At 36.0% G+C, this 25,000-nt stretch overlaps 1 long non-coding RNA gene across 1 annotated transcript in view; it reads left to right on the forward strand.

Moving 5' to 3' along the window:
* LOC136854962 (uncharacterized) overlaps positions 1–25,000 on the forward strand; it is a 190,236-nt gene that overhangs the window by 47,722 nt on the left and 117,514 nt on the right. The window contains exon 2 of the long non-coding RNA XR_010857842.1: positions 15,658–15,707. This is a non-coding gene — a long non-coding RNA (uncharacterized lncRNA). The remainder of the gene's footprint in view (positions 1–15,657; positions 15,708–25,000) is intronic.

Here is a 25,000-nt window from a genome sequence, read left to right on the forward strand (position 1 = left end):
CTTTCACTTAACAATTTTAACTCTTTCACTTGCCAGTTTTAACTCTTTCACCTACTAATTTTTAACTCTTTCACTTACCAATTTTAACTCTTTCACCTACTAATTTTTAACTCTTTCACTTACCAATTTTTAACTCTTTCACTTACCAATTTTAACTCTTTCACCTACTAATTTTTAACTCTTTCACTTACCAATTTTAACTCTTTCACTTACCAATTTTAAATTTCATTCTTCGAACATAATCCAGTGACATTTGAGCCCGGAGAGTTGTAAGGTAATGTAATCGTAACTACTAAAAAAAGTTCTTGTTAATTATTTTTACATAGCTGATCATGTACTTTATAATGACATTTTTATAGCGATATTTGATTTGGTTGCGTTTAGGTATGTTTATCCAAACATTCGGACACGTGACAACAGTAAAGTTAATGTGAGGATTTAGTGTCATCTTGATTATTATATATATATATATATATATATATATATATATATATATATATATATATATATATATATATATATATATATACATATATATATGTATATATATACAAACATATATATATTTATATGTATACATATATAATATATATATATATATAATATATATATATAATAATATATAAAATATAAATTCTAGCTCTATAAAAATGAAACATCCAAGCTCTTAAAAATAAATCAAAAAAAAAAAAAACGAAAAAAGCAATATACCTTCAGATCCAATCGAGCATATAAAAAAAGAAGAAAAAACTCACTGCAAAACCACTCAGAAATACCGAACCGAAAACTAACGCTAAAAAAAAAAAAAAAAATTTGGTCGAAAACGATCCAGTAGTCAAAGATGGAACGGGAAGAGAATTTCTACCTCGGGAGACTCAAGAGAAATATTTATCTCACGAGGAAGGTGACTTAAAAAAATAGCCTTTGTTTTAACTATTATTTTTATATTTTTTTTTTTATGTATTTTTTTTTTGCAGGTAATTTCTTTTTAATGATGTGATTATTATTTTCGAAGTGATTCCATAGAGCTATGTAGTTCTGTGGTTCCAGATTTGAGATTTTATTTTTTTTTTTTTTTTCGAAGTGAATCCATAGGGCTAGTTCTGTGGTTCCGGATTTAAGTTTTTTTTTTGTTTATTTTCGAAGCGATTCCATAGAGCTATGTAGTTCTATGATTCCAGATTTGAGATATTTTTTATTTTCGAATTGATTCCATAGAGCTAATTCTCTGGTTCCTGATTTAAGTTAGTTTTTATTATATCGAAATCTTTACAACTTCTGTCCAGAATGATTTGAAACATTGCATACCCAACTGAGCACGTGTAACAACACATAAAAGAAATTCGTTTCGTGTTCTGCTTGTTTTTGTAGCGTCTTAAATACTATATTTTATTTTGTGTCTGTTTTGCAGAAACGGCCGTATTAAAGGTTATATTTGCTTGCTTTTTAAAGAATAATCAGTATCTGTACATACACACACACACACACATATATATACATGTATATATATATATATATATATATATATATATATATATATATATATATATATATATGACTTACTCTAATAGTCATTCTGAAATTTATGGATAGTTAGATAATGAGATAGTAAAATGGGTGTTTGTGTGTGTGTGTGTCTAAGTGAAATTTATAGATAGATAGATAGATAGATAGATAGAAAGAGAGTAAAGTGAGAGAGAGAGAGAGAAGAGAGAGAGAGAGAGAGAGAGAGAGAGAGAGAGAGAGAGAGAGTCTCAGCTCCTAGAAATTGTCCTTCATTTTCTTGACTTATTTTCGATTGAAAATTTTCCAAGTGCTTTCTTTCTGACATAAAACTTCATCGTTTCTTTTACTAGCACCTCTCTCTCTCTCTCTCTCTCTCTCTCTCTCTCTCTCTCTCTCTCTCTCCTCTGCAAAATGGGACAGAAAAGGTTCACATGATGCATGGAAATCTTTCCCTGCGAACCATTTGTTTCAACTGCCAAAGAAGAGAGAGAGAGAGAGAGAGAGAGAGAGAGAGAGAGAGAGAGAGAGAGAGAGAGAGAGAGAGAGAAAATATCGAAAAAGGGGCGAATGAAATAAAACGCGGAAATATGACGAAAAGTGAAGATAGGTGTCAGGGAGAAGAATGGAAAGAACGAGAAGGAATGGAATAAAAAAAAAAGTGAAGACATAAATGAGAAGACAGGAGAAAGTAAAGGAGAAGAAGAAAAACGGGAGGTGGACCAATGTGAAGAAGAAGAAGAAGAAGAAGAAGAAGAAGAAGAAGGAGAGGAAAATGGAGAGAGGAAGACAATATTATGCTATATGAGTCTTCCATTTAGATTTTTATCGCTTGACAATCAGCTGTTCTCTCTTTTATAAATTCATCTATTTATACAGAGTGGTGGTTATTTATGAAATATACAAGATTAGTTATATTGGATGGTATTGCCCTGTATCAAGTATATTTAAACGATTTGCACACATGAACACATACACACGAATAAATTTATAAATATATGTATATATACATACACATACAATATATATATATGTATATATATATATATATATATATATATATATGTATATATAAACAGAACAAGCGTCCACTGTCAGTAATCAGATTCTCTGTTACAATTTACAGTTTCAATCTCTTAACCTAACCGCATATCGACATTCTTAATGGCGATTTTAAAAGCTCTGCAAACACATTCAATAAAAAAATCAGGCAAAGAATATAATAATATTAATAATAAAAATAAAAATAAAAATAATAATAATAATAATAATAATAATAATAATAATAATAATAATAATAATAATAATAATAATAATAATAATAATAATAATAATAATAATAATAATAATGTCGCGAATAAATCGTTCATTTAACTTTACATTCAAATATAAACACTTCAGAACTTCCTTAAAAAACACCTCAACAGAGAGAGAGAGTAGAGAGAGAGAGAGAGTAAATTCAAACATGTTAAGAAAATTTTGAAAGTAAAAAAAAAAAAAAAACTAAAAACCCATCAGAACGAAAAACATTACATCAAGCTCCCATAATCCCTTTGGACTCTGCAGCTAATTACCAAACCAAAAAAAAAAAAAACCACACACAAAAAAAAGTTGAAATATGTTTATGACGGCAAATAAAGTTAAGTAGGAAGAATTTTTTTGTTTACTTATCTCATTTGACGTGAGTTTTTTTTTTTTTTTTTGCGGGAGATGAAAAATGCAGATGTAGTGAAGTACAGGATGTTAGGATTTGTTGGAGCCACCGCTGAAAGGATTGGTTAGGATTTATTGCGCTTCGTTCTGGGGATTAGGATTAATTTAATTTTTCGAGGTCTAATTTAGGTTTACTTCGGTCTGATGATACGCTAGATCGCTGTATGATGATACGTGTATGTATATATATATATATATGTATATATATATATATATATATATATATATATATATATATATATATATATATATATATATATATATATACATTTACAGTATATGTTTTTATATATATATATATATATATTATATATATATATATATATATATATATATATATATATATATATATATATATATATATATATATATATATATAGTTATTTATTTACAGACGAATGAACGATACTTAATAAACAAACAAAACCGCAATATATATCAACTAGAAAGATCTCTCGGAAGCGATTTTATTACGAGTATCATCTCGCTCCAAGGATTAAAATGTGATTATCTTTATAAAAAAAATTAATATACAAAAAAATTAATATACAAAATCGTTCCTTATTCAAAATACGTGATAATCGAGAAATGGCTGTGTGTGCAGAAGTAATGTTTTTCATCAGAGCAAAATACTGTTTTGAGTGATTTACCAAATGCAGAAGTCTTAATGAAATAACATTTTTTATTTTAGTTTCGTCGTATAGAGTCATATTAAGAAAAAAAGTAGTTTTAACTATTTTATTTTAGTTTCGGCGTATAGAATCATATTCAGGAAAAAATTAAGTAAAGTTATATATATTTCTTTAATTTCGAAAAAACCCCACCGGCTTTATTACACGCAAAAGGACAGAATTTTATAAATGAAAAAGATATTTCGCTTTTTTTTTGTAGCATCATATGACGCATTTATTTGTAACACGATAAATAATGTCTCCATTTTTTTTGCGTGTGTTTTTAATTCGCCTCGCTAACGAAGAGGAGGGATCTAAGGGTTTAATTAAATCCTCAAAGGAAGAGAGGAGGAAATATGAGGACCTCCTTCCTCATCCAGTCAGGAGCTGACGATAAACCTTTAGACTCCTGGAGTTTGAGTCCGTCACACGAGCGCAATTTCTGGTGCGTTTTGGCAACAGTGTTTGGCAATAAGTAGCCAGTGTTGAGTGAGATTCGTATTTTTTGTCATTAAATGGTTTTTTTGTACTGCGTGTATATGTAGATGTATATGTATATATATATTATATGTTGTGTATGTATATATAAATTATATATATATATTTATTTATATATAGGCTATATACACATTTGCATTTCTGAATATTTCTTTTATTATTTCTCATTTATTCTACAATCCCCAATTTCATTGCCAATTTCAAGTGTTAATTCGTTTATGAATATGTATATATATGTATATATATATATATATATATATATATATATATATATATATATATATATATATATATATATATATATATATATATATATATATATAAACCCAGACCACTTATAATTCAGTAAACAATCGACCTATACCACTCGCCTGTGACGTCACGTCATCCCAATTTCGACTAATTCGATTCACTGCCCATCTTCCTCAGGTACGGAATGCGCTTCTTCTTCTTCTTCTTCTTCTTCTTCTTCTTCTTCTTCTTCTTCTTCTTCTTCTTCTTCTTCTTCTTCTTCTTCTTCTTTTGGCCCATTAACTGGATCTGATGACGCTGATATAAAATTCATGGAAGTGGAAGACCTGAGTGTTTGTCGAAACTCGATGGTTCCTAACTTCGTCCCACATATCAGAATGACGTAATAGGATGGCCTTATAGGATGTCCCAATCGTGATCCTTTTTTTTTTCCAAGGGATTGCACACACTCCTTGGTCATTGTGTTTCTGTGTTCGGATACTAGGATTTTCTTTTTTTCTCTTTTTCAGACAAAAAGGATGTGCTTATATGTAGCCACACAAACCTATATGTATTATTTGTATATACTGTATATATATTGTATATATGTATATATATATATTATAAATAAATAAATATATATGTATATATATACTGTATATATATATATATATATATATATATAAATATATATATACTGTATATATAAATTATATATATATATATATATTTATATATACATATATATATATACATCCATACATACATACATACATAGATACATACATACATAAACGAATTAAAACTTGAAAGTGGCAATGAAATTGGGGGATTACAGAATGAATACAAAATAATTAAAGAAGTATTCAGAAGTACAAGTGTGCATGCTCGTGTAGTGAGAGAGAGAGAGAGAGAGAGAGAGAGAGAGAGGAGAGAGAGAGAGAGAGAGAGAGAGAGAGATGGGAAAATCGAAAGCTTGACGAATGTTATTGACACAGTCGCGTTCTCTCTTGAGATTCACGAAGAAGAGGACCACTCTCACAAATATTGGGTGAAAATTGGAGTATGACGACTCGTCACCTAAGATAGGAGACCCCTCCCCGCTCCCCCCCTTCCCCCAACCTTCCTCTCCCCTCTCCCAGGGGACTCTAACTAGATTGCACATCGACAGACACTTCGACATTGTATACATACCCAGTGTCTACAGCCATCTCCGAAAGAAGATCTAGATTATGCATTTAGAAATCTCTGCCCTTTTTGTACACTTAAATCGGACGTTTGGGCTAAAAGCTGTTTTACCTATTTACAAGGGCAGAGGGCACATGGACCGTCAGGCTAATTGTCCTTTGTTGCCACATCTTGACGAGGTTTTGTGTTAGGGAAAGCAAAAGTAGGAGGAAATTCCAAAGATTGAGAAAACAGTTGCTGAACTCTGAAGTCTGGTTTCCTTGCATTGAAGTAATCCTGGAGAAACACCACCACCAATAATAATGATAATAATAATAATAATAATAATAATAATAATAATAATAATAATAATAATAATAATAATAATAATAATAATAATCTCTATTTCCAATATACACTGTGCCTTCTACCAATCAAAATCACAAATATATACGGTGTTAAAATAAAAATACACAGTGGTAACATTCTCAAGCTGTGCTACATACAACAAGAATCACTACTCAGACCCTCTAATCTCATCCTGAAGTGTGGAACGGAGTAGGGAGACGTTCTAGTCCCATAATAAGAAACTAACCTTTTATTCTAATGAATATTTTATCAAAATTTTATGCCAGTGTCGTCGCCTAACCTGTCTGTTAGAGTATTCGAAGAATCCATCTGCCTTCGTCAATATCGTAACACTTCACAGGGTGCACTGTAGGCATTACCAAAGGTTCTTTGCAGCGTCCCTTCCGTAGGCTCCTAGCTGCAACCCCTTTCATTCCTTTTACTGTACCTCCATTTATATTATTTTTTTTCCATCTTGCTATCCAGCCTCTCCTAACAGTTGTTGCAAAGTGCAACTGCTTTGAGGTTTTCATCCTGTTTCACCTCTCAAACCAACCTACTCTCCATTTCCTTTCCAGCGCTGAATGACCTGATAGGTCCCAGTGCTTGGCCTTTGGTCCAAACTCAATATTCCGTTCCGTTTCCTTTAAAATCTTCGTCGTGTTCACTTTTATTCAGTTGTCTTTCAGAGCCCGTTAGACAATCGGCGCTTGGAGCATTATTTCGGAGTCACTGTGATTACACATATTATTATCTAAAGACTTCTCATTCATTAAATCTCTAATTTGGACTGTTTATGACATAGTGACTGACAGGTGACCAAATCAAATTAAGAATCAAACGAATTATTTGAAGGTATTTTTATGACTGATAATAACTGATATGGAAAGCTTTCTGAAAGCTCCTTAGTCCCTAAATGCATTTATTTTCTCGACGTTTGTCTGTCAAAAATCATCTATGGAAAACTATAAGTTTTGATGCGTTTATGCGTTTATTTTATTCACTTTCATATCTGTAAGCGACAAAATAAATATTCTCTTTCTCTAACCACCAATAAATTTAATCTAATTGAGGTTAGTTCAATTTTATTTTTTATATTTTTGTTTTAATTTATTTTATTTGTATATTTTATTATTTTATTTTATTGTATTTTATTTGTTTAATTGTCCATATTTTTAATTTTTTTAATTTTTTTTTAAATTTTTAGTTTTATTTTTTACGCAGATTTTTATTTTTTTGTTTATAAATTCTGACAAAATAAATATTCTCTTTCCTTCACCAAATCTAATTGAGTTGAGTTTTTAAACCCCCATTATATTTACTTACCTCGGCGTCCATATTTTAATTTTTTAATTTTTACTTTTATTTTTCATAAAGTGCTTTTACAAATTCTGAAGCCCTCTTTACCAAATCGAATGCCCTGCGGAGTAGTACCTCCACCGTCCTGCTATTAACATGGTGATTCGGACTGATGTCTCTCCCTGTCTCTCGGGGCATTTGCGGGACCCAAAACCTTTCCGTGCCCGGCCGTGCGGAAGAATCGATGATTGCCTTCAGGAGAGAGGAGCCGGAGACGCAGCTCGCCACAATGCTCAGCCTCGGAGGGGCTCGAGGGCGAGATTCGTGGGATTCGCCCCTGTCGGTTGGTGTGATTCGTGGAGGTGTGATTCGCGGAATTCGCCCCCCTGTCAGTTGGTGTGATTCGTGGAATTCGCCTTCTGGCAATCTGTGTGATTCGTGGAATTTGTTCCTGTCAGTTGGTGTGATTCGTGGAATTCGCCCCCTGTCAGTTGGTGTGATTCGTGGAATTTGCCCTGTTAGTTGGTGTGATTCGTGGAATTTGCCCCTGTCAGTTGGGTGTGATTCGTGGAATTTGCCCTGTCAGTTGGTGTGATTCGTGGAATTTGCCCCTGTCAACTGGTGTGATTCGTGGAATTCGCCCCTGTCAATTGGTGTGATTCGTGGAATTCGCCCCCTGTCAGTTGGTGTGATTCGCGGAATTCGCCCCTGTCAACTAGTGTGATTCACGGAATTCGCCCCGTCAATTAGTGTGATTCACGGAATTCGACCCTGTCAATTAGCGTGATTCACGGAATTCGCCCTGTCAATTGGTGTGATTCGTGGAATTCGATCTGTCGATTTGGTGTGATTCGTGGAATTCGCCCTGTCAACTGGTGTGATTCGTGGAATTCGCTCTGTCAATTGGTGTGATTCGTGGAATTTTCCCTGACAATTAGTGTGATTCGTGGAATTTGCCCTGTCAATTGGTGTGATTCCTGGAATTCGATCTGTCGATTTGGTGTGACTCGTGGAATTCGCCCCTGTCAATTGGTGGGATTCGCGTACTTGTTACTTTAACATATGTTAAACATATGTTAGACACGTTTTGGAGAGAGAGAGAGAGAGAGAGAGAGAGAGAGAGAGAGAGAGAGAGAGAGAGAGAGAGAGAGAGAGAGAGAGAGAGAGAGAAATCTTGAACTGGTATTTCAAATCGAATGACAAAATTGCTTCGAATTTCTCAGGATAGAGAAAGATATATAGACAGACAGATAAAGAGAGAGAGAGAGAGAGAGAGAGAGAGAGAGAGAGAGAGAGAGAGAGAGAGAGAAATCTTGAACTGGTATTTTCAAATCGGATGACAAAATTGCTTCGAATTTCTCAGGATAGAGAAAGATTTATAGACAGACAGATAAAAGAGAGAGAGAGAGAGAGAGAGAGAGAGAGAGAGAGAGAGAGAGAGAGAGAGAGAGAGAGAGAGAGAGAGAGAGATACTGTTTGCCCATATGATAGTGCCATGGCTAAGGACTGTGGAAGGAGATAGCAGTTGTTTACAGTTCTCTTCAGCCGAGTTTCAACAATGGAGGTGACGGTGTCTCGAAATAAGGGGGCCAACAGAGAGAGAGAGAGAGAGAGAGAGAGAGAGAGAGAGAGAGAGAGAGAGACAGAGCGTAGTATTATATTATCCAAAACGTTTTATGTTAAAGTTTTATTTTAAATCAGTTGATTATATTCTAAATCAATTGAGAGAGAGAGAGAGAGAGAGAGAGAGAGAGAGAGAGAGAGAGAGAGAGAGAGAGAGAGAGAGAGAATTGGTAAGACACTCTACAAGCCTCATAGACATGCCATGGTACCGAGTTATTTTAAATATAAAAAGATGTCATATTTATAAATAAAAAAGGACTGAATCACGCTATCATGTATTCTTAAATGATTAAGTGCATTGAATACTATACCCCAAAAAGCATTTATTTATTTAATTTTTGGTACCGTTTAAGGATATTTGTCTATATAAAGAAAAGCACAGAATAGCTTCAGACCTAAATGATGGAAGGGTCTTGCAACACAAAAATAGTTTTATTGAATAACGCATTCTTGAAAATTTGCATCAACTATAATATTCTTGTCTATAGGACATTTAGTTTCATCTAATAGCAACAAGTAAAAAATGCGCTGAAGTTTCTTCGGCGCAATCGAGTATTCCGTACGGCCGCTACACCGTATAATCAAGGCCACCGAAAATAGACCTTTCTTTCGGTGGTCTAGGTATAATGCTGTGTGACCCGCGACCCGTGTAAATTTAACCACTGCCCGGTGATGGCCTATCCTATATCGTTGCCAGAAGCACGATTATGGCTAACTTTAACCTTAAATTGCAATTTGGTATGTTTGATGATTGGAGGTGGATGTCAATAGGTATATTTTAAGATCTGGCGGACAGAATAAGTGCGGACAGAAAAAAGTGTGAGTAAGACAAAGCCGACCAATAGTTTTCTTTACAGAAAACTAAAACAGAATTAGTGCTTTTGAATACATGCCCAGTCCTTTCCTGATGGCAGTCTTTAGGACAAAAGCCACAATCGACAAATTCCCTCTTCTTCTCAGTCAGTGCTGGAATGAAGGTCTATTCCAAATTCCCTCTTCTTCTCAGTCAGTGCTGGAATGAAGGTCTATTCCAAATTCCCTCTTCTTCTCAGTCAGTGCTGGAATGAAGGTCTATTCCAAATTCCCTCTTCTTCTCAGTCAGTGCTGGAAAGGTCTATTCCAAATTCCCGCTTCTTCTTCTCAGTCAGTGCTGGAATGCAGGTCTCTTCAAATTCCCTCTTTTCTCAGTCAGTGCTGGAATGGATGGTCTACCAAATTCCCTCTTCTTCTCAGTCAGTGCTGGAATGCAGGTCTCTTCCAAATTCCCTCTTCTTCTCAGTCAGTGCTGGAATGCAGGTCTCTTCCAAATTCCCTCTTCTTCTCAGTCAGTGCTGGAATGCAGGTCTCTTCCAAATTCCCTCTTCTTCTCAGTCAGTGCTGGAATGCAGGTCTCTTCCAAATTCAGTCAGTGCTGAATGAGGTGTCTTCCAAATTCCCTCTTCTTCTCAGTCAGTGCTGGAATGCAGGTCTCTTCCAAATTCCCTCTTCTTCTCAGTCAGTGCTAGAATGCAGGTCTACTCCAAATTCCCTCTTCTTCTCAGTCAGTGCTGGAATGCAGGTGTCTTCCAAGTTCCCTCTTCTTCTCAGTCAGTGCTGGAATGCAGGTCTCTCCCAAGTTCCCTCTTCTTCTCAGTCAGTGCTGGAATGCAGGTCTACTCCAAATTCCCTCTTCTTCTCAGTCAGTGCTGGAATGCAGGTCTCTGAATACTCTCAAATTCCCTCTTCTTCTCAGTCAGTGCTGGAATGCAGGTCTACTCCAAATTCCCTCTTCTTCTCAGTCAGTGCTGGAATGCAGGTCTCTTCCAAATTCCAAATTCCCTCTTCTTTCAGTCAGTGCATGAGGTGTCTTCCAAATTCCTCTTCTTCTCAGTCAGTGCTGGAATGCAGGTCTAAATTCCCTCTTCTTCTCAGTCAGTGCTGGAATGCAGGTCTATTCCAAAGAATCAGTCAGTGCTGAATGCAGGTCTCTTCCAAATTCCTCTTCTTCTCAGTCAGTGCTGGAATGCAGGTCTATTGCTTCTTCTCAGTCAGTGCTGGAATGCAGGTCCAAATTCCTCTTCTTCTCAGTCAGTGCTGGAATGCAGGTCTATTCAAATTCCCTCTTCTTCTCAGTCAGTGCTGAATGCAGGTCTCTCCAAATTCCCTTCTTCTCAGTCAGTGCTGGAATGCAGGTCTACTCAAATTCCTCTTCTTCTCAGTCAGTGCTGGAATGCAGGTTCTTCCAAGTTCCCTCTTCTTTCAGTCAGTGCTGGAATGCAGGTCTTCAAGTTCCCTCTTCTTCTCAGTCAGTGCTGGAATGCAGGTCTACTCCAAATTCCCTCTTCTTCTCAGTCAGTGCTGGAATGCAGGTCTACTCCAAATTCCCTCTTCTTCTCAGTCAGTGCTGGAATGCAGGTCTACTCCAAATTCCCTCTTCTTCTCAGTCAGTGCTGGAATGCAGGTCTACTCCAAATTCCCTCTTCTTCTCAGTCAGTGCTGGAATTGAAGGTCTATTCCAAATTCCCTCTTCTTCTCAGTCAATGCTGGAATTGAAGGTCTATTCCAAATTCCCTCTTCTTCTCAGTCAGTGCTGGAATGCAGGTCTCTTCCAAATTCCCTCTTCTTCTCAGTCAGTGCTGGAATTGAAGGTCTATTCCATAATTCGCTGGAACGTGAGGCGTACTAAGCTAAAGATCCAGAACGGTCCAGTCTGCTACTCCTCGGACACCTCTGTTTACATTGGTTCTGGAGAGGCGATATCTAGAACCCAGGTCTGGAATGACCCAGAGGGCTCTCTTTGTCCTGGAAAGTGGCGAAGGTCAAGAGGAAGTCGCTGGCATTAGGCCGCTTGATGGGGCATTGATGAGGGAATGGACCAACGTGGTTGTTTGTTGATGTTGTTTGTGTATTGATTGTGAATGTTTATTTCGTGTTGTATGTATACACATTATATATGTATATATATATATATATATATATATATATATATATATATATATATATATATATATAACTGCCATCATGGGAATGCTTGGTAGGTTATCGATATGAACTTGTATAATAGCTGCGTTTATTATTTTAGACGTTTATTGATCCTATGTGTGTTTCTATTACACAGGCAGACAGATACTCGTACACATACACACACACACACTCACACACATATATACATGCACACACACACACATATATGTTAAAACTGATGATAAGCGACATTTCCAGGTAAAAACCGCATTTGCAGACTTAAAATACATGTGTATATTTGTTTATCGACGTTCTTGAAATTTGACAGTGATTAAAAAAACCGTTCTAGACGAAAATCAAAAAGACAAACGACCATCGGGAGTGTCTATGAATCCGTGTGCTAAAGAGAGAGAGAGAGAGAGAGAGAGAGAGAGAGAGAGAGAGAGAGAGAGAGAGAGAGAGAGAGAATATCATCATCCAAGCAACGCGAAACCCAGACATTGTTTATAGTCCCTTCCTTTTTGAGTTTAATCTGGAAGTACGCCGCGGCTAAACTATTATTCAGGGGGAAAAAGAATTCCAGAGTTCCATCAAAACGAAAAGGAAAAACGTATATTTGGCCCAGCAACACACACAAACAGGAATTAGAGTCGAAACGGGCATTCATCCCCTGGGAAGCTATTTTTTTGCCGGATATTGCTGACTTACAGAGAGAGAGAGAGAGAGAGAGAGAGAGAGAGAGAGAGAGAGAGAGAGAGAGAGAGAGAGAGAGACTATGAAGGCTCACAATGGACATTTCAAATACCATAACAGATTTCAAATTTTGCATCGAAGAGAGATACAAATACACATATATATATACAGTATATATATATATATATATATATATATATATATATATATATATATATATATATATATATATATATATATATATATATATATATATATATATATATATATATATATATATTGGATATTAATTTCTTGCTAATTGTAACCAAAAGATATTATTATTATTATTATTATTATTATTATTATTATTATTATTATTATTATTATTATTATTATTATTATTATTATTATTATTTTAAAGTTTTCAACTTTCTTTTTTATTAATTTAAGACTATTTTTGTACCTCATTATTATTATTATTATTATTATTATTATTATTATTATTATTATTATTATTATTATTATTATTATTATATAACAGAACTGTCCTTTTACGTACTCTTAATTTAATTAGGACACTGCATTTTTGTACAGTATACCTTAGCTTAAGTAAGTTTTAAGTTCTATTTGCCCTCTTTTTTTCAGCTTCACGTGTAAAGGTTATTTTTTTAGTTTTTTGGAAAGAAAACTATTGTGTCGGCTTTGTCTGTCCGTCCGCACTTTATTCTGTCCGCACTTTTTCTGTCCGCCCGCAGATCTTCAAAACTACTGAGGCTAGAGGGATGCAAATTGGTATGTTGATCATCCACCCTCCAATCATCAATCATCAAGGGGCTAGAGCCGTCAGTGCACCTCGTGCGGTGCACTGTAGGCATTACTTAAGGTTCTTTAGCGCTTCCCTTCCTCAGACCCCTAGCTGCAATCCCTCTCGTTCCTTTTACTGTACCTCCGCTCATATTCTCTTTCTTCCATCTCCTAACAATTGATTCATAGTGCAACTGCTTTGAGGTTTTCCTCCTGTTACACCTTTCAAACATTTTACTGTCAATTTCCGTTTCTTCGCTGAATGACCTCATAGGTCCTAGTGAATGGCCTTTGGCCTAAATTCTGTATTCAGTTCAACACACCTCCATTTAAACCTTTTCAAAACCGATGCATAAACATCACCTGAGAGCCTCAATATTCACTTTCTATTTAAAAAAAAAATTTATTTCATACTCTATCGCTTCTTACACTCATCAGCTGGAAAAGTATTACAAGTGGATACGAGCGAGTGGAACATAAAAACACTTATTCCTCTGAAAAATAATGATAAATACAATCGTAAATATGCCCAGTCCAATGTTCCACGCGAAGGTGATAACACGACCATTGAGTCTTCTTAAAAATAAAAAGATGAACGCTAAGGACCCTTTCCCTTTAAAGGGTTTTGGGCCACTCCAGAAACGACCTCACAACAGGAGCGACTGAGAGAGAGAGAGAGAGAGAGAGAGAGAGAGAGAGAGAGAGAGAGAGAGAGAGAGAGAGAGAGAACAGTTTTCATTTATTTTCCTTTCATTGGTAGATAGATAAATAAATTTCAAGGAATATATATTTTAGAGAGAGAGAGAGAGAGAGAGAGAGAGAGAGAGAGAGAGAGAGAGAGAGAGAGAGAGAGAAATCATTTATTTGTCATTTTCCTTTTATTGGTAAAACGACAGAATTAGACACATATATCACTCATGTCAACTTAAACAGACAGATAAACTGAAAGAAATTGATACTAGAGAGAGAGAGAGAGAGAGAGAGAGAGAGAGAGAGAGAGAGAGAGAGAGAGAGAGAGAGAAACAATTCATTTGTCATTTTCCTTTTATTGGTAAAACGACAGATTTAGAGATACATATATCAATCATGTCAATTTAAACAGATAAACTGAAGTAGATATTTTAGAGAGAGAGAGAGAGAGAGAGAGAGAGAGAGAGAGAGAGAGAGAGAGAGAGAGAGAGAGAGAGAGAGAGAAATCAGCCATGTCAGCTGAAACAGGCAGGTACTTATGAAACAAAATAAAACAGACATTGCTATCTGCTCTCTCTGCAACTGACAGAGCAACAGAATAATGAAAACGCAGCCAAGTCACGGCCGTCTTCTCTCGGAATCATGAGATCTCGTCTTTTGTGTTGGTAAAAAAAAAAAAAAAAAGTAAAAAGAGAGAGAAAAAAAAGAAAGCCTCTAATTGGATGTAAGGCGATGAAGGGAAATTTGAGCCGACAGAGGATTCATTCGTGCTCTTCTCTTTCTTTATTCTCTTTCTTTCTGTTTAATCTTTTTGTTTAGTCTTTAAAAGATTGCAAGATTGAAATGGGAGTTCAGTGTGAATGGTGATAATGGTTATCATAGTGTTTTATGTTAACGATATCTTGATTTTTTTATATTTATGTTTCATTTCATTGTGTATTCAACCTTTTCATTATCTTGATTTTTGTTTATACTTCGTTCTGTTAATTTTGAATATTGTTTTCTTTCTATTAATTTTAAATATTGTTTTCTGCTATTTTTCCTGCTACGTTTTTAACAATATTTAATTATATATTCTGGATGTTCTCTTTAATTCATTTTAACAGTTCCCTCTCTTTGCACTTAAAAAACGCCACCTTTGTCCCAAATGTATTAAAATTATTAAAAGCAAAAAGATTTAAAAAAATGATTTAGTTGCTAATTGTAAAAGAAAAAAATAAAAGAAAGTGATTATTGCTAACTGTAAAAGCAAAAAGAAAAAAAAAAATGATTTAGTTGCTAATTTTGATCCTGATATTTTTCCTTTCAAATATTAGGCCATAAATGGATTTTCATCATTAATCTTATCATCCCATTTTCCCTGCCTCTCTCATCTGTCCAATTCTTCGTTTCCAATTTCCTCCACTTCTTACTCCTTTTCTTATCTACCAATTCTTATCCCTGTTCACGGTACCTTTATTTGTGGGTAACTTAAGAATTTCTCTACTTTCAGGCTTCTACAAGTAGCGCGTTGGCTGTTGCTCCCGGGAGTTGCTTGTTTAAGTAAGTACTGAATCTCCGTTTTACGTAGATATGCTTTGGGCTTCTTTGTAGTGTTCATATTACCATCGTTACCATTTGAATTCAGACTCTCTCATGAATTTCAGATTTTTGTAATAAACTTCAGTCTGAGACAAATTTTCTGCCAGTACAGACTGCACACTCATTGACATAATTTCTCTTAATTTTGTTCATGTACTTTTCCTTCAGACATTCAGGCTTTCCTGAAAGTGATTGATGTGAAGAATACATTAAATTTTCTATTTATCCATTCGTCTGGACTGTTATGTTACTCTAGATATTGGAAATGATTTATAAACTTAATTTCTCACCACCATTGGTGATAGGACAAATGATAACAGCAGCAATGCAGACGATGCCGTAATACTGGTGATAATCATAGTTATCTATAATAAAATCTCAGTGGATCTTGTTTGTCCGCCTCGTGTTGGGGCTGGGTAGGTAGGGGATTGGGAGGGTAGGGGAGAAATGACACATCCACCCTCCCTCTGGCAAACCTGTTTGTCCGCCCCGGGTGGGGGCGTGGTAGGTAAGGGATCGGGAGGGTAGGGGAGACATGACACATCCACCCGCCTCTGGCAAACCTGTTTGTTCTCCCCGGGTGGGGGGTTAGGGGATAGGGAGGATAGGGGAGACACGACTGGCAGCGCCGAGTTCCAGCGCAGCGTAGCGCGTGTCATCAAGCTCCTTAGGAAAGCAAAAGAGGAAACAGAATGTTTCACCTCTCTCTCTCTCTCTCTCTCTCTCTCTCTCTCTCTCTCTCTCTCTCTCTCTCTCTCTCTTCCTTTCATTTCAACTGGAGTAAAGAAAGAATAATTCAGAAATGATCAATTTTGCAGTTTTATAGATTAATGTCTTCTCTCTCTCTCTCTCTCTCTCTCTCTCTCTCTCTCTCTCTCTCTCTCTCTCTCTCTCTCTCTTTCTCTCTCATTTCAAGTGGAGTAAAAGAAAGAATAATTCAGAAATGATCAATTTTGCAGTTTTATAGATTAATGTTTCATTCTCTCTCTCTCTCTCTCTCTCTCTCTCTCTCTCTCTCTCTCTCTCTCTCTCTCTGTCTGGGTGTGTACCAAGCTAAGGCAAATTCCCACTGGAGCATCGTGTAAGAGGAAACTGCGCTTGCATGCAAGCGTGATGCATAAGGCTTTGACTAACTTGGCGGAAAAATTCCAAATCCTGCTTTGAGGGTTTTGCACGAATGAAGTCTAACCTCCATTTCCCTCTCGAGCTTCGTTGTCTTCGATGAAACCTGCTGCTGGTACCACACACACACACACACACACACACACACACACACACACACACACACACACACACAATATATGTGTGTATATATATAAATACAAACATATTATTAATAATAAACAAAATTTTTTAAGGTTTTCTCCATATACGTCATTTCTCTTTAATTGCATTAACAAACAAAGAAACTAGAAACATACATTTTTATAAACAGAATTGCATTAACAAACAAAGAAGCTCCATTCATATTTCCTCCATCTTGCTATCCACGCTCTCCTAACGATTATTCCATAATGCAACTGCGAGATGTCTGCCTCCTGTTACGCCTCTCAAACCCACCTACTCTCAATTTCCTTTCCAGCGCTGAATGACCTCACAGGCCCCCGCGCTTGACCTTTGGCCTAAACTCTGGATTCCATTCCGTTCTCCTTCGTAACCCTTCTCGTGTGTCTGCCATGCCGGGTTTCATTGCCTGCCTCTCCTCCCATATTCCCCTCAGGGTCTTGTATAGTAGGCACGACTTCAAAATTCAGCATGCTAGGCCGTAGCTCTATAAAAATAAACGAATGTTACAATGACGCAAGTCTTCATTGATTCTGTTACATAACGTTACCAGAATTACGGCGACGAACTGCGTCGAATTATGTCGCAAGTGTGACAGATGTTATTCATTATTCATAATTTGATCTGCCTCTTCGTATAATTCATTACGTTTGCGGTTCTAGGAAGGTGAAGTAATATCTGTATTTCAGTCTTCATAACAACCAGCTGACTAATAATTACATTTGAATCATTGAAATTATCATATAATGATATAAATCAATCATCAGACACCAGTTCACGGTCCTCAAGAATTCTAATAAAATTTTCTAGGAAATGAGAAAAAATCAATTCAAATTCATTTAAGAGAAACTTTAGGTAGGATGGAATTTCTTAAAGAAATACAAAATAAAATATTAATGTACCTTTCAGGTACAGGAACCTGGAGAAGAGTCTATATTTGCATATGATTTTGCCAAAAAATTATTACAGTTTTCCTTTCAGTCCTAATCATCAACACCATGTTAGAATCCCTGTTATAATTCCCGTCAGAAGTGATAGAATATATTTCCTGGATGAATTAATAAATAAAGCTGATAAATAGATGATAAAAATAAACAGAAACAACTTACAATAAAATCTCGGCGGAAACTCGCAAATCCAAATACTTCTATGCACTTATGAGAGACTAGCAAATTCCAGGTAATATTTACATTCAATCAACAGAAACATGCAAATTCCAGGTAATATTTGCACTCACTCAATAGAAACATGCAAATTCCAGGCAATATTTACTTTCACGTAGGAGAAACTTTAAATTCCAGGTAATATTTACATTCACTTAGGAGAAACTTAAAATTCCAGGTAATATTTACATTCACTTAGGAGAAATTTTAAATTCCAGGTAATATTTGCATTCACTTAGGAGAAACTTAAAATTCCAGGTAATATTTACATTCACTCAACAGAAACACGCAAATTCCAGTTAATATTTACTCACTCAACAGAAAAACACAAATTTCAGATAATATTTAGTTCACTCAACAAAAACACACAAATTCCAGGTAACATTTACATTCACTCAACAGAAACACGCCAATTCCAAGGTAAAATTCACCCCGCAATTATGTAAAACTCACAAATTCTAGTTATAATAATAATAATAAAGTCTCCATTCCACTCCGTCGTCGTAGCGAGCGAGCGAGTGCCGGAACGAAATCACAGTCCACCACACACAATTCGCTCTCTACATGAGGTGGATGGAGTCTAGATGCCTTTTGGGGGGGGGAAGGGGAAGAGGTTTGCGGAAGGGGGGGGAGGGGAAGGGAGAGCCATCCACTCTGAGGACGCTTCTGTTGACATAAGTTCTGGAGAGGCGATATCTCCTTCTCAGGTCTGGAATGAGCCATCATTGGGTCCTCCTGTTTGCCCCGGGGCAGGGGGTATCGGGTATAGGAGGTCAGGACGGGTCGTCTTGCGATTTGCCCTTCAGTGGCTTGTAGCAAATTGATTTGTGTTCCAAAAACTTATTCAAGTTGGTATTCGTTTAAGAACTTTGTATTTATGCAGATCTGAGCGTCTGGAAACGTTAAAAACTTTCACACACTAAGAACACACAAATATATCAATCTATATATGTAAACGCAAGAACTATATATATATATATATATATATAAATATATATATATATATATATATATAAATAACTGCTTCAGATTTCTTGCACTTGGATCTTAAGGCTTTGTAGTGACAAGCGTATCCAAAAATAGCGAAGAACTCGAGAAGTTAAGAGGGCATTGTGGCTATTATAATTACATATGTATCTGCAAAAAGTGACCAGTAGATCACACACACACACACACACACACACACACACACACACACACACACACACACATATATATATATATATATATATATATATATATATATATATATATATATATATATATATATATATATATGTACACACACACAATAACCTCTGCTATCCTGTACAGCAAGATGCCATCGAATGAAGCTCTCACTATCACTAAAACCAGCAACATATAATAAGATTTTTTGCTACAAAATGAAAAACACCCATTTAAAAAAAAAAAAAAAACTGTAGACGAGACAGCAATATCCAAAACTCCGTAATTAAGCCAAGAGAGAATCGATTACAACGCATCTCAAAACGACACCGGGCCATTCGAACAGTTCCCCCAGGACCATTTTCCTCCGTCCTTTGAGTCTCTGAGTCTCAGTGCGTGTGATGGAGATGAACCGTCAATATGAATTCAAATTCAGCGAGTCCTCAAAAAAAAAAAAAAAGAAAAAGAAATTGAAGGAAAATAGGAAGAGGCAAGAGTTATAGGAGCATGGCGTACAGCAATATGGGTATTTGCGTTCGAATTGTCGCCGTTCTCCAATTTTGGAAAGGCCTGTTTTTTGCCGGATGCCGTTGGCTTATTGAGAGAGAGAGAGAGAGAGAGAGAGAGAGAGAGAGAGAGAGAGAGAGAGAAATGGATGAGTGATTGTAATGGGAAAGTTTCCGAAAAAATGTATGAGTTGAAAACTGACTTCTTCATTCTGATGAAAGGGATTGTATAATAATGATAATAATAATAATAATAATAATAATAATAATAATAATAATAATAATAACAACAAGGGCTCACGTCGTCTTCTATCAGCAAGGCAGAAGAACCACAATTATAGCGGAACCAAATGAACTCGCCCGGCGTCTTTTCTTGGTCTGAATCAAATCTCATCTTGACGTTGTTAAAAAAAAAAAAAGGAAAAAAAGATTCTAATTGGATGCAAAAGGAGACAATGGGGGAAATTTGGGTCAAAAGGAGATTTCGTCGGTGTTGCGTTCATCTTGTCATCGTTTCATTAGCGGACACGTTCGTTTTCTTTCATACACGATTTCTCCTTTTTTGGGTCTTATTTTCTCTCCATTCTAATCTTCCTAACTTCTCTTGTTACCGTCAAGGTCTTGTGTTGCGTCAGTTTTGACAAAAGCCTCATATTTTTCAAAAGCGTTGAAGAAATTACCTATTATCATGCACAGGGGAAGGGCGTGTTTTATTGGGAAATATGACTGAAGTAATGTCTAAGGCAGTCATCAAGGCTGTGCTGAGTAAAGGGCTTGCCAAACTCGTGAGAATCGTTATTCGTCATTTCTGAGTTTTTTTTTTCATGACAGACATGGAAATAAAAGATATATATCCTCACGAACACCACGCATCTGGTTCTAATCCTCACGTACACCAGGCATCTGGTTCTAATCCTCACGTACACCAGGTATCTGGTTCTAATCCTCACATACACTAAGCATCTGGTTTTAATCCTCACATACGCCACGCATCTGGTTCTAATCCTCACGTACACCAGGCATCTGGTTCTGATCCTCACGTACACCAGGCATCTGGTTCTGATCCTCACGTACACCAGGCATCTGGTTCTAATCCTCACGTACACCATTCGTCTGGTTCTAATCCCCACATACATCGAGAATTTGGTTCTAAGCCTCGCATACCTCAAGCATTTGTTTCTAATCCTCACATACACCATGCATCTGATTCTAATCCTCATACACCAGGCACCTGGTTCTGAGACCATCTGGTTCTAATCCTGTACACCCATTCGTCTGGTTTTTATGAGAATTTGCATCAATTTTCCACATACTCAAATGTTGTTTCTAATCCTCACATACACCATGCATCTGATTCTAATCCTCACGTACCCCGCATTTTGAGACCAGTGCTAATGGAGTACAGGCTTTTATGATGCATCAATTTTCCACTACTAAATATTTCACCTCATTATCCCCTATCTTCATTCCCTTCGCGTCTTCTGCTCCGAATTCCCCCTTTTATCTTCTCCGTCTTTTGCTTCTCCCGCTAAAACTCTCCAACTCCTCTCTGTTATCTCTTTCACTCTGACACATCTATTTTTTTTTAAATGGTCCTTTGCTTGTGAAAAGCAAGAGTCAAGCAGGCAAAAGCATCTTTTGACAATTTAAAGACGAGACGCTTCCAAACGGAATAGAGAGGCGACTGCGGGAAGAGAAGATGAAAGGGGAAGAGGGAGGGAGATGAAACATTTTTCGAGGCTGAACGAAATCGGGAGGAAAATGAGTTAATAAAGATCAGGAAAGAAATACGAAGGAATCGCACGTGAATAATTTTAGCCTGCGGGGACGATAGAGGCGAAGATGAGAATGCGAGATGAGAAGGAAAAGATGGAAGAAGAGATGGAGAAAGAGAGAGGGAGAGAGAGGTAAAAGAAGAAGGACGAGATGAGAAGGAAAAGATGAAGAAGAGATAGAGAGAGAGAGAGAGAGAGAGAGAGAGAGAAGAGGAGAGAGAGAGGTAAAAGAAGAAGGACGAGAACAGGAATGGAGATAATGGAAGGTGATAGAAGGTGACAGAAGTTGATGATTGGGCGAAGTATGAAGAGCAGAATGAAGAGGAGAATGACAGAAGGTGATGATTGGGGGAAGTATGAAGAGCAGGATGAAGAGGAGAATGATAGCAGGTGATGATTGGGGGAAGTATGAACAGCAGAATGAAGAGGAGAATGACAGAAGGTGATGATTGGGGAAGTATGAACAGCAGAATGAAGAGGAGAATGACAGAAGGTGATGATTGGGGAATTACGAAGAGGAGAATGACAAAAGTTGATGATTGGGGGAAATATGAAGAGCAGGATGAAGAGAAGAATGACAGAAGGTGATGATTGGGGAAGTGTGAAGAGCAGAATGAAGAGGAGAATGACAGAAGGTGATGATTGGGAAGGTATGGACTGGAGAATAAAGGCGTGAGAGACTCGCAATATTCTGCGTTTGTGCCTTACATTCTCAGAATACCCAGAGAGAGAGAGAGAGAGAGAGAGAGAGAGAGAGAGAGAGAAAAGAGAGAGAGAGAGAGAGAGAGAGAGGGAATTTGAATAAACGGTCTTCGTTCCCCAATGTCGTTAGGGCAAGGGAGGAGGCGGAGAAGAGGAGAGGATGATTTTAAAACATGTATGAAACACGATGCAAAAGCTGTAGGATGTGACCTTGACATTTTGGAAAACGCGTGGAGGTGGGTTTTGAAAGTCTCCCTGTCTGTCTGTCTGTCTGTCTGTCTGTCTCTCTCTCTCTCTCTGCCTTCTCTCTCTCTCTCTCTTCTCACACAGCTACATAATTTGCACATACACACACTTAAACTCACATTATATATATATATATATATATATATATATATATATATATATATATGTATATATATATATGTAATTATATATATATGTACACACACAAATTAAATATACGTCATATTTCTTGTTTTATTACGTAATGTTAAACGAATAACTTTGCAAAACATTTGAGTTAAAATACGAAAAAATTTGTTTTGTTCATATTCATAAATGAATGATAACAATAATGCGAATGAAATATTCCATGTGCATATGAAATGATCTTGAAAAACTCAATTTTTTTGCTTTAAAAAATCGACGCAATATGTCTGTATTCCCAGCATAATTGTACAATATTGCCATTTTATAAATAAACCAACACTTTACTCGGTAAATATTTCATCATTGCAAATTCTTTTACTAGCGTTCTGACACGTTTAATAATAAACGCATAAAATTTTAATTTATTCATATTTCTGTTGCTTTAAAGGTCTTGATGGACTTTTGAGTTCGTTATCTGGTCTTTGGCCAAGTCTTAAGTAACATTAAGTAAGTAACATTAAGTAACATTAAGGAGAGGGAAAGGGATTTCACACTTCGCATCCGATGTGGAAGGACGGAGTTGCGTCACGCCTCTTGGCGAACCTAAGATCCCGGTCCTACCTTTATTTCTCCTATTTCTCTCTCTCTCTCTCTCTCTCTCTCTCTCTCTCTCTCTCTCTCTCTCTCCCCTGAAGGCAAAGAAAAGCAAGCGCCAGAAAGTGATGCTCTCATTGCTTTTCATCAGAGGCTGACATCCGCAACAAATGCAAAATCTGTTTCCTCTTACGGAACTGAAAGCAACAATCAGATGCAGCCATTTTGCTTCTAAGTCCCTGTTTGATCCTTCAGCGCCGATTTCGAGGCTCCATTTGCCCCGAGAGAGAGAGAGAGAGAGAGAGAGAGAGAGAGAGAGAGAGAGAGAGAGAGAGAGAGAGAGGGTGGATGCTTGGCTTTCTTTTATTGGCGTTGAGAGAGAGAGAAAAAAATTTTCTCTGAAACATTCAAGAATAAATGATCTCTTGCATTTTGACATTTTTATCAACGTTATAAAAGAGGAGAAAGAGAGAGAGAGAGAGAGAGAGAGAGAGAGAGAGAGAGAGAGAGAGAGAGAGAGAGAGAGAGAGAACATGAAGTTATATTTTATAAAAATGTCTCAACTTTCAAATGGGTCTTTCCTCAACCCAAATACATTGTACCAAATATTTGCTTTTTACTTTGGAGAGAGAGAGAGAGAGAGAGAGAGAGAGAGAGAGAGAGAGAGAGAGAGAGAGAGAGAGAATCGCTTTCTCCCTAATTGATACTGGGGAGAGAGAGAGAGAGAGAGAGAGAGAGAGAGAGAGAGAGAGAGAGAGAGAGAGAGAGAGAGAATACATTAGCCTATTAAACAATGCGAAATGAAACGATCCAATTGTGGATTATAATCAGCGTGAGTGATTTGGGTCGATGAATATTCAAGATGAATTACCTGTCTCCCTAAGAGTCTTCAATATCATTTGGTGTTCTTAATTTCTTTTTATACATTCCTTTCTTTCATCACATTTACCATTTTTCTATCAGAAAATGCTTTCTCCTATCTTTCGTTTATATTGTGTTGCTTTCATTGCAGATATCCGAGTAAGTCAATCACAGTGTTATTTGTTATAATGGCTGCGATTAGGAAGAATCTTACTTATCTGGCTGATATTAGACAAGAAAATACTTTAGATTTATACAAAACATGATTGGTCTTTTAGATGATATAAAATAATTATTTTTAAAATTTATACAAAACATGACTGCTCTTTTAAATGATATAAAAGAATTATTTTAAAAATTTATACAAAACATGACTGCTCTTTTAAATGATATAAAAGAATTATTTTTAAAATTTATACAAAACATGACCGCTCTCTTAAATGATGTAAAGAATTATATTTGAAATTTATACAAAACATGATTGTTCTTTTAAATTATATAAGAGAATTGTATTTGAAATTTGTACAAAATATTATTGCTCTCTTAAATATATAAAAGAATTATATCTGAAATTTATACAAAACATGACTGCTCTTTGAGATGATATAAAAGAATTATTTTTGAAATTTATACAAAACAGGATTGCCCTTTTCAGTGATATAAAGATTTATTTTTGAAATTTATACAAAATATGATTGCTCTTTTAAATGATATAAGAGGATTATATTTGAAATTTATACAAAACAGGATTGCTCTTTTAAATGATATAAAAGAATTATTTTTGAAATTTACACAAAACGGGATCAAGTAAATGACTCACACTGTTTACG

The sequence above is a fragment of the Macrobrachium rosenbergii genome, chromosome 30 (genome assembly GCF_040412425.1).
Source record: "Macrobrachium rosenbergii isolate ZJJX-2024 chromosome 30, ASM4041242v1, whole genome shotgun sequence".
NCBI classification, from domain to species: Eukaryota; Metazoa; Arthropoda; class Malacostraca; order Decapoda; family Palaemonidae; genus Macrobrachium; species Macrobrachium rosenbergii.